Source organism: Triticum aestivum, chromosome 3A (assembly GCF_018294505.1).
Source record: "Triticum aestivum cultivar Chinese Spring chromosome 3A, IWGSC CS RefSeq v2.1, whole genome shotgun sequence".
NCBI lineage: Eukaryota > Viridiplantae > Streptophyta > Magnoliopsida > Poales > Poaceae > Triticum > Triticum aestivum.
This window is the reverse complement of record NC_057800.1, coordinates 261,481,256-261,491,359: the sequence shown is the minus strand read 5'-3', so window position 1 is coordinate 261,491,359 and position 10,104 is coordinate 261,481,256.

Here is a 10,104-nt window from a genome sequence, read left to right as displayed (position 1 = left end):
TTTGCAAGCCAGAGTAATTGCTCTTTTAAACAAATTAATATGTAATAAAAAATATACTGGATGGATTTCACCTGATATGTTAGGCCGGAAATTATCCGCCGTGGAGTTGATGATCACTACGGTGAAGATGAAATCAATCATGGGCGAGTCAGCTGCGGGAGCAGACAGATGAGTCGGCCACTGCGTTGTAAGCCGGTGCGGACAGACAAGTCAATCACAGATGCAGTCTCGAGAAGCCGATATAAACCAAACCACATGGACAACATCTTGCGCACACATTTGTTGAGCATTATGGCACGGTTAGATGCTAGCGCGTGATAATGGTGGCGCGAGCTATATATCCATGACACGACCATCACCTTTGCAGTGAACAACTGTCCTGCATCAAAAAATATCACGAGCTAGAATAATTGATCTCGAATAATTTAATATATACTGAAAAGAGATAGGAAAAATAGCACCTGGTATTTTTTGTTGGATAAATGTGGACGCTGATGATGAATAATGCTGAACACATTATGATGATTTTATGAAGTACCAACACCTGCTTAGTTGTCCTTTTGTTTTTCCTTGGAGGAATCATTGCCTCAGGATATGTGTCACACCCATTGGATCCTTTCCACAAGTAGTACTATTAGTGCTTGGTTGCATGTGTGCCACCATCAACACTCCATGCGACATTTCGGCAAATATTGCTGTAAGATGATTCCCATGTCCAATATGTTCGCAGGCGTAGCCGCCTGACTGTTTCTCTGCAGAGATATGCACTTCCATGTGTGCTAACAATATTTACACATTGGTATATTTCCTCCAGGGTGTTCGATGATCTCATGCCACTTTCGATGCAATTCACAATCTTTGCCTTATACTGAAACCAAAGACCCTTGATGCATAGCTCCTGGGGCAAGCGGCTCAGAACCAGCGGGGCGGCCTGCAGCTCAAGGCCGCACCTATGGCCACAGCGGCATAAGCAGACCAGCAAGGCAGTGCGTGGCGGCTTGGTGGCGATTGGAGGCTCATGGAGGCAGTGGGGTCATAGTAGAGGCGGAGATCGTGAAGGCAAAGGCGAACCCGAGCGGCTCAGAGCAGACATGCGGTGACCTGGAGCGAGGCCGCGGCCATGGGCATAGCGGTGGCGTAAGAAGGTGGCTCGAGGGCGACACAACCTTGCACGGGGGCGACGATGGACGCCGGGAGCTCGACACGTGGCCATGGGGACGGCGGCTCAGAGCAGCTAGGCAGTGGAGCAGGGTGGCTTGTGGTCGGCGAACCCTTCCCTGCCAGCGACGACCTCTCCGTTTATGGGAGTTTAATCCAGAAGGGACGCGAACCCTGCGACAATTCTTTGGTACAACACACAAAGATATCTGGAAATTGCTCTTTAAATCTCAAAAGTCGTGGCCGAAGACGTCCGAAGACGTTGGTCTTGACTGCAACCATCCAGCACCCCCGGTAAGGGCTAAGCTTCCGCCTATAGCTTGGTTTGTTAATCCAGGGGATACACTAACCAGTCCATCCTTTAAACAGGTCTGGACAAAGAAGGCGGAGAAGATCAGGTGTCCGACCCCCCTTCTCGAAGTTTCAGCCTATTCCCTCCTAATGATGATGCTAGTCTCGGTGCCATACCAGGTGCCGGTAAAGAAGGACAAGAAGAAGAACAAGGAGGCAGAAAGTGGCCTCCACCATGAAGGTACCTCGAACGCTATGTCCGGAGGGACCGATGCTCCCTCCTCCATCGAGGGAAACGGAAATGAGGACGAGGAGGAGGAAGAAGAAGATAACCCTCCTCTCAAAGGGAAAAAGAGGGCGGCCTCCACAGATCCGGAGGCGAGGGCGTCTAAGAGGGGAAATTTATCTCTTTCGAATGACTCAAATTAGGACACCGAGGATATCCTCAAGCCCCACCCCTGGACCAAGCCCTTTGCCGAATCGTAAGTACCTGAGGACGTTTTACATACACCGCTCCTGTATGGATCATGAAAATAATATTAAATCATGTGTTTCAGTCCGGCCCATGATCGCCCTCAACAATCTTCCTCATCAGGGGATTTGCTGCTGGAGATGATGGAGGGCGAGACGCCTCCGCAAGTTTCCTCGCCCCCTAGGGCGGGTAACATCGAGGTGTCATCGCAGAAGATTTCTCCGGATCGCTTAGAGGTGCAGGGGACCATCAATACGGCACTGGAGGGTAATACCTCAGCCATTGAGCACATGGGAGACATGACCCCCGTGAAGACCGGGGATGGGGGCCCTGGATTGTTCGGCCCCCAGCCAAATACCGCTCCAAAAATGGACCTGGAGTCAAGTGAGCGGCCCCCTTCAAGGGAGGGGGGAGCGCCTATTCTTGCGACAACCTCCATGAATCCGGAGGCGCCGAACATGCTGAGGGACGGACTGTAGAGTCTGTCCGTCTTGGAGGAGCACCGTACCTTGATGGGTACGGTAGCTGAGAAGATTCAGTCCGTTAAAAGCGGGCTGCATGAAGCCTTTACAAGCCTACTAACAGGCTTCGAGGTATGCGATGTAATGTCTTTAGCCACTTTCCATATGGAAAATATGCAGGTATATGGATAGTAGCCACTGATACTCTGGTCGGCCCATGAAGAAGGGCAAACGGAGGATCTACATATATCTGCAGGAAATGACATACTTATTTGGCTGAAAAAACAGGCTTCACTATTAGTGGCAACCGCCCAGGCCACGGAGGTTTTCGAGCTGAAACAGCAACTGAAGTAGGCTGATGAGGACATTGTCCTTATTAACAAGCGGCTCGACGAGGCACATGGTATGTTGCGAACATCCCATTTGTGCCTATATGGATGTGCGAATGCAAAGTTAAAACTTAGACTTTGTTATGTGTGAAATTCCAGATGGCGTTGCTGAGGTCGAGACCCTTGATAACCCACAAGTATAGGGGATCGCAACAGTTTTCGAGGGTAGAGTATTCAACCCAAATTTATTGATTCGACACAAGGGGAGCCAAAGAATATTCTCAAGTATTAGCAGCTGAGTTGTCAATTCAACCAAACCTGGAAACTTAATATCTGCAACAAAGTATTTAGTAGCAAAGAAATATGATAGTAGTGGCAACGGTGGAAAAGTAACGGTAGCAGTTTTGGTTTTATAGTGATTGTAACAATAGCAACGGAAAAGTAAATAAGCAAAGATCAATATGTGAAAAGCTCGTAGGCAATGGATCAGTGATGGATAATTGTGTCGGATGCGATTCCTCATGCAATAGTTATAACATAGGGTGACACAGAACTAGCTCTAGTTCATCAATGTAATGTAGGCATGTATTCCGAATATAGTCATACGTGCTTATGGAAAAGAACTTGCATGACATCATTTGTCCTACCCTCCCATGGCAGCGGGGTCCTATTGGAAACTAAGGGATATTAAGGCCTCCTTTTAATAGAGTACCGGACCAAAGCATTAACACTTAGTGAATACATGAACTCCTCAAACTACGGTCGTCACCGGTAAGTATCCTGATTATTGTCACTTTGGGATTAACGGATCATAACACATAATAGGTGACTATAGACTTGCAAGATTGGATCAAGAACTCACATATATTCTTGAAAACATAATAGGTTCAGATCTGAAATCATGGCACTTGGGCCCTAGTGACAAGCATTAAGCATACCAAATTCATAGCAACATCAATCTCAAAACATAATGGATACTAGGGATCATACCATAACAAAACTAACTCGATTGCATGATAAATCTCATCCAACCCATCACTGTCCAGCAAGCCTACAAAGGAATTACTCACGCACGGCGGTGAGCATCATGAAATTGGTGATGGAGGAAGGTTGATGATGATGATGGTGACGGATTCCCCTCTCCGGAGCCCCGATCGGACTCCAGATCAGAGCTCTCGAGAGAGTTTAGGGCTTGACGGCAGCTCCGTACCGTAAAACGCGATGAATCCTTCTCTCTGATTTTTTTCTCCCCGAACATGAATATATAGAGTTGGAGTTGAGGTCGGTGGAGCATCAGGGGGCCCACGAGGCAGGGGCGCGCGCCCCCATCCTCGTGAACAGGGTGTGGGCCCCCTAACATAGATTCTTTCGCCAATATTTTTTATATATTCCAAAAATATTCTCCTTGAAGTTTGGGTCATTCCAAGGACTTTTAATTCTGCACAATAATAACACCATGGCAATTCTGCTGAAAACAGTGTCAGTCCCGGTTAGTTCCATTCAAATCATGGAGGTTAGAGTCCATAACAAGGGCAAAAGTGTTTGGAAAAGTAGATACATTGGAGACGTATCAACTCCCCCAAGCTTAAACCTTTGCTTGTCCTCAAGCAATTCAGTTGACAAACTGAAAGTGATAAAGAATTTTTTTTACAAATTCGGTTTGATCTTGTTGTTGCAAATATGTAAAGCCAACATTCAAGTTTTTAGCAAAGATTATGAACTAACCATATTCACAATAACATTTAGGTCTCATGTTTACTCATATCAATGGCATAATCAACTAGCAAGCAATAATAATAAATCTCGGATGATAACACTTTCTCAGAACAATTATAATATGATATAACAAGATGGTATCTCGCTAGCCCTTTCTGAGACCGCAAAACATAAATGCAGAGCACCTCTGAAGATCAAGGACTGACTAACCATTTTCATTCATGGTAAAAGAAATCCAGTCATACTCAATGTAAACTAATAGTAATACATGCAAATGACATCGGTGCTCCCCAACTGATGCTTTTTTATAAGAGGATGATGACTCAACATAAAAGTAAATAGATAGGCCCTTCTCAGAGGGAAGCAGGGATTTGTAGAGGTGCCAGAGCTCAATTTTTGAAATAGAGATAAATAATATTTTGAGTGGTATACTTTCATTGTCAACATAACAACCGAGCGATCTCGATATCTTCCATGCTACACACATTATAGGCGGTTCCCAAACAGAATGGTAAAGTTTATACTCCCCCTACCACCAACAAACATCAATCCATGGCTTGTCCGAAACAACGGGTGCCTCCAACTAGCAACAATCCTAGGGGAGTTTTGTTTGCAATTATTTAGATTTGGTTAGAGCATGGGACTGGGCATCCCGGTTACCGGCCAGTTTCTCGTGAGTGAGGAGCGGAGTCCACTCCTCTTGAGAATAACCCACCTAGAATGGAAGATATAGACAGCCCTAGTTGATACATGAGCTATTCGAGCATAAAAGCAAAATTTCATTTGAATGTTTTGAGTTTGGCACATACAAATTTACTTGGAACGGCAGGTAGATACCGCATATAGGAAGGTATAGTGGACTCATATGGAATAACTTTGGGGTTTATGGAAGTGGATGCACAAGCAGTATTCCCGCTTAGTACAAGTGGAGGCTAGAAAGAGACTGGGAAGCGACCAGCTAGAGAGCGACAATAGTCATGAACATTCATTAAAATTAATCAACACTGAGTGCAAGCATGAGTAGGATATAATTCACCATGAACATAAATATCTTGGAGGCTATGTTGATTTTGTTTCAACTACATGCGTGAACATGTGCGAAGTCAAGCCACTCAAATTGTTCAAAGGAGGATACCACCCTATCATACCACATCGCAACCATTTTAATAGCATGTTGGCACACTAGGTAAACCATTATAAACTCCTAGCTAATTAAGCATGGCATGAGGAACTATAATCTCTAATAGTCATTGCAAACATGTTTAATTCATAATAGGCTGAATTAGGAACGATGAACTAATCATATTTACAAAAAAAAACAAGATAGGTCAAATTCATACCAACTTCTCTCATCTCAATCAGTCCATCATATATCGTCATTATTGCCTTCCACTTGCACAACCGAATGGTGTGGATAATAGTAATAGTGCACGTGCATTGGACTAAGCTGGAATCTGCAAGCATTCAATATATAGGAGAAGACAAGGTAATATGGGCTCTTTGTTAGATCAACAATAATGCATATGAGAGCCACTCAACATTTTCATCATGGACTTCTCCTCTTGACCCCCAAAGAAAAGAAACGAAACTATTTACACAGGAAAACTCCCAACAAGAAAAAGAAGAACGAGAAATCTTTTTGGGTTTTCTTTTTAATTACTAATACTACATGCATGAAAAGTAAACTAGCTAAAAGCTACAACTAATTTTTTGGTTTTTATTAAGGTTTTTCAAACATATAAGAAGAAAGCTTAAAAAGAAATTAAAATAGCATGGATAGTACAATGAAAAAGTATGAGCACCGACAACTAAAATGAGTGTGTGAACATGAATGTAATGTCGGTGAGGAATACTTACTCCCCCAAGCTTAGGCTTTTGGCCTAAGTTGGTCTATGGCCACGGCTCAAAGCCGCCCTCTCCGGTGTACAGAGGAGTGTCCTCTGGGTGCCACTGGTTGGCGATCTCCTCCGGATCCCACTGATAAACAGATTGGCGGTAAGGATCAAGTGGTGGCTCCGGCTCAGGCTCTGGAGGTGATGTCAGGCTCCAGTATGCATGAACAGCCTCCAGAAAAACAAGGTACATGCCTGAAAATATGTTAAACAAAGAGGGAGCAGGCAAGCTAATAACCTTGAAGTAATTTTTATCAAATATCAATCTATATTTAAGTATCTTCTTCTCATCCGTAACAATAAAATCATGTGCTACCATACTCTTATATTCTAGAAAAAACAGGAAGCAACAACTTTTCCTCTTTCTCATAATGCCTAATATGTATGTTAAAGCGTGCAGGAAGGTGAGAGGCAAATATGCCTCCAAAGACGGGACCCTTTGTATGGTTCAGATTTAACCGTTTAGCAAGAATAGTGCCTAAACTGAAAGTTGTATCACGAAACAAAGCATGGCGCAAAATAACAATATCAGGCGCACTAAGGTTTCCACTGTTTTCGCGACCAATTAAGCATCTACTAGCAAATATTGCGAAGTAACATAGAACAGGAAAATGCATGCTAGTAATTCTTGCATCGGAAAATTTCCTCGTTCCCCCTACAACAATCATTTCAATAAATCCCTCGACATCATTACGATGTGGTTCCTCTATGCTGCCCACAAAGGGTATCTTACAGATCCTACAAAACTCATATAGTGACATCTCCTTAACCTCATCATATAAATGAAATTCCACTGAAGGTGGTGATTTCTTAGCATGAGAGTAAAAAATTTGCATGAAAATATTAGTGATAAGGAGATACTGTTCATACTGGTCGCGGAGGAAGTCGACGAGCCTGCATTTCAGCCAAATAATAAAAGTCCTCATAAATCCTAGCTACTCTCAAGAACTCATCACAAGGCCATTCGCACGGCCGAACCTCCACAGTGAGAGGGAGATTATATTTGGGCATCTTATTCTCTTCACTTTGCTTATCCTTCGAGCTTCGCCTCGAAGAGCCCCTCAATGATCTCTTCATCATTTTCTTTCTTTGAAAAATTTCTAAAATTTTTAGTGACTCAAAATAAGTGAACCAAACTCAATAAGATTGATAGCAACTACTCCTACAAGTGCCTAGAGGCCATATCATGCAATAAAACTACTTTTGACCACATAAATTTGACATGCAAGCTTAAGAACAGGGTCACCTAAGCAGCAAAAACTTGCAATAAATAAAGCACTAGAACAAAAACGAATTGGACCATTGGAGGAGTCACATACGGAAGAACAATCCCCCAAAGCAGTTTTGTGAATGGAGCTTTGAGCTAGGAGATCGAAAATTGCAGCAAGATGGGCTAGAACATGGGTTTGAGCCGGTGGAGGATTTTTTTTCTGGAGGAAGACAAAGTGTGTGGGTGCAAGAATATGTGGAGGAGGTCCACGCGGGGTCCACGAGACAGGGGGCGCGCCCCAGGGGGGTGGGCTCGCCCTCCACCCTCCTGGGCACATGGTGGGTTCCCCTGGTGTGTTCCTTGTGCCACTAATTCTTAAATATTCTAGAAAAAATCATATTAAATTTTCGAGGAATTTGGAGAACTTTTATTTTCGGAGTATTTTTTATTGCAAGGATAATTCAGAAAACAGACAGAAAATACTATTTTGCTTTATTTAATCTAGATAACAGAAAGTAAAAAGAGGGTACAAAGGGTTGTGCTTTCTAACTTCATCCATCTCATGCTCATAAAAAAGGAATCCACTAACAAGGTTGATCAAGTCTTGTTAACAAACTCATTCCGAATCGCATGAAACCGGAGAAATTTCGAATAACACTAGGTTACCTCAACATGGATATGCACATCCCGAACAACAAGAGTATCATATTTCTTCTTGCCAGTAGGAAGAGGAAATTCAAAACCTCCAATAATAATTGTTGAAAATTTTCCAATAGAATTGATTCTGTGGACTTGAGGTTGTTTCCTCGGAAAGTGTACCGTATGCTCATTACCACTAACATGAAAAGTGACATTGCCTTTGTTGCAATCAATAATAGCCCCTGCAGTATTGAAAAAGGGTCTACCAAGGATAATCGACATACTATCGTCCTTGGGAATATCAAGAATAAAAAAGTCTGTTAAAATAGTAACGTTTGCAACCACAACAAGCACATCCTCGCAAATACCGACATGTATAGCAGTTGATTTATCAGCCATTTGCAAAGATATTTCAGTAGGTGTCAACTTATTCAAATCAAGTCTACGATATAAAGAGAGAGGCATAACACTAACACCGGCTCCAAGATCACATAAAGCAGTTTTAACATAGTTTCTTTTAATGGAGCATGGTAGTTGGTACTCCTGGATCTCCTAGTTTCTTAGGTATTCCACCTTTAAAAGTATAATTAGCAAGCATGGTGGAAATTTCAGCTTCCGGTATCTTTCTCTTATTTGTAACAATATCCTTCATGTATTTAGCATAAGGGTTCATTTTAAGCATATCAGTCGAACGCATATGCAAAAAGATAGGTCTAATCATTTCAGCAAAGCGCTCAGAATCCTCATCATCTTTTTTCTTGGATGGTTTAGGAGGAAAAGGCATGTGTTTCAAAACCCATGGTTCTCTTTCTTTACTGTGCTTCCTAGCAACAAAGTCTCTCTTATCATAACGTTGATTCTTTGATTGTGGGTTATCAAGATCAACAGCAGGTTCAATTTCTATATCATTATCATTACTAGGTTGAGCATCAACATGAACATCATCATTAACATTTTACCCCCTCTAGTCATAACTCTAACAACATTATCATTTTTCTTATTATTTAATTCATTGAGCTAATCATTCTGAGCCTTAATTACTAGTTCTACTTGAGTGGTAACCATAGAAGCATGTTTACTAATAAGTTTACGTTCACCTTTAACTCTAGACATATAATCACTCACATGTTCAAGCATAGAAGCATTACGTTTCAATTGTCTACCAACATAAGCATTGAAGTCTTCTTGTTTAACCATAAAGTCATCAAACTCATCCAAGCATTGACTAGCGAACTTAGTGGGTGGGATTTCACATTTACCAAATCTACAGAGAGAATTTACATTTACTACCTGTGTCAGGTTATCAAGACCATGTATCTCTTCAATAGGTGGTAAATTCTTAACATCTTCAGCTTTAATACCTTTTTCTTTCATAGATTTCTTTGCCTCTTGCATATCTTCAGGGCTGAGAAATAGAATACCTCTTTTCTTTAGAGTTGGCTTAGGAGTTGGTTCAGGAAGTGTCTAATCATTTTCATTACTCAACATATTATTCAATAGCAATTCAGCTTGATCAACAGTTCTTTCCCTGAAAACACAACCAGCACAACTATCCAGGTGGTCTCTGGAAGCATCAGTTAGTCCATTATAAAAGGTATCAAGTATTTCATTTTTCTTGAGAGGATGATCAGGTAAAGCATTAAGTAATTGGAGAAGCCTCCCCCAAGCTTGTGGGAGACTCTCTTCTTCAATTTGCACAAAATTATATATTTCCCTTAAGGCAGCTTGTTTCTTATGAGCAGGGAAATATTTAGTAAAGAAGTAATAAATCATATCCTGGGGACTACGCACACAACCAGGATCAAGAAAATTAAACCATATTTTAGCATCACCCTTTAATGAGAACGGAAACAACTTAAGGATAAAGTAATAGCGAGTTTTCTCATCATTAGTGAACAGCGCGGCTATATCATTCAATTTAGTAGGATGTGCCACA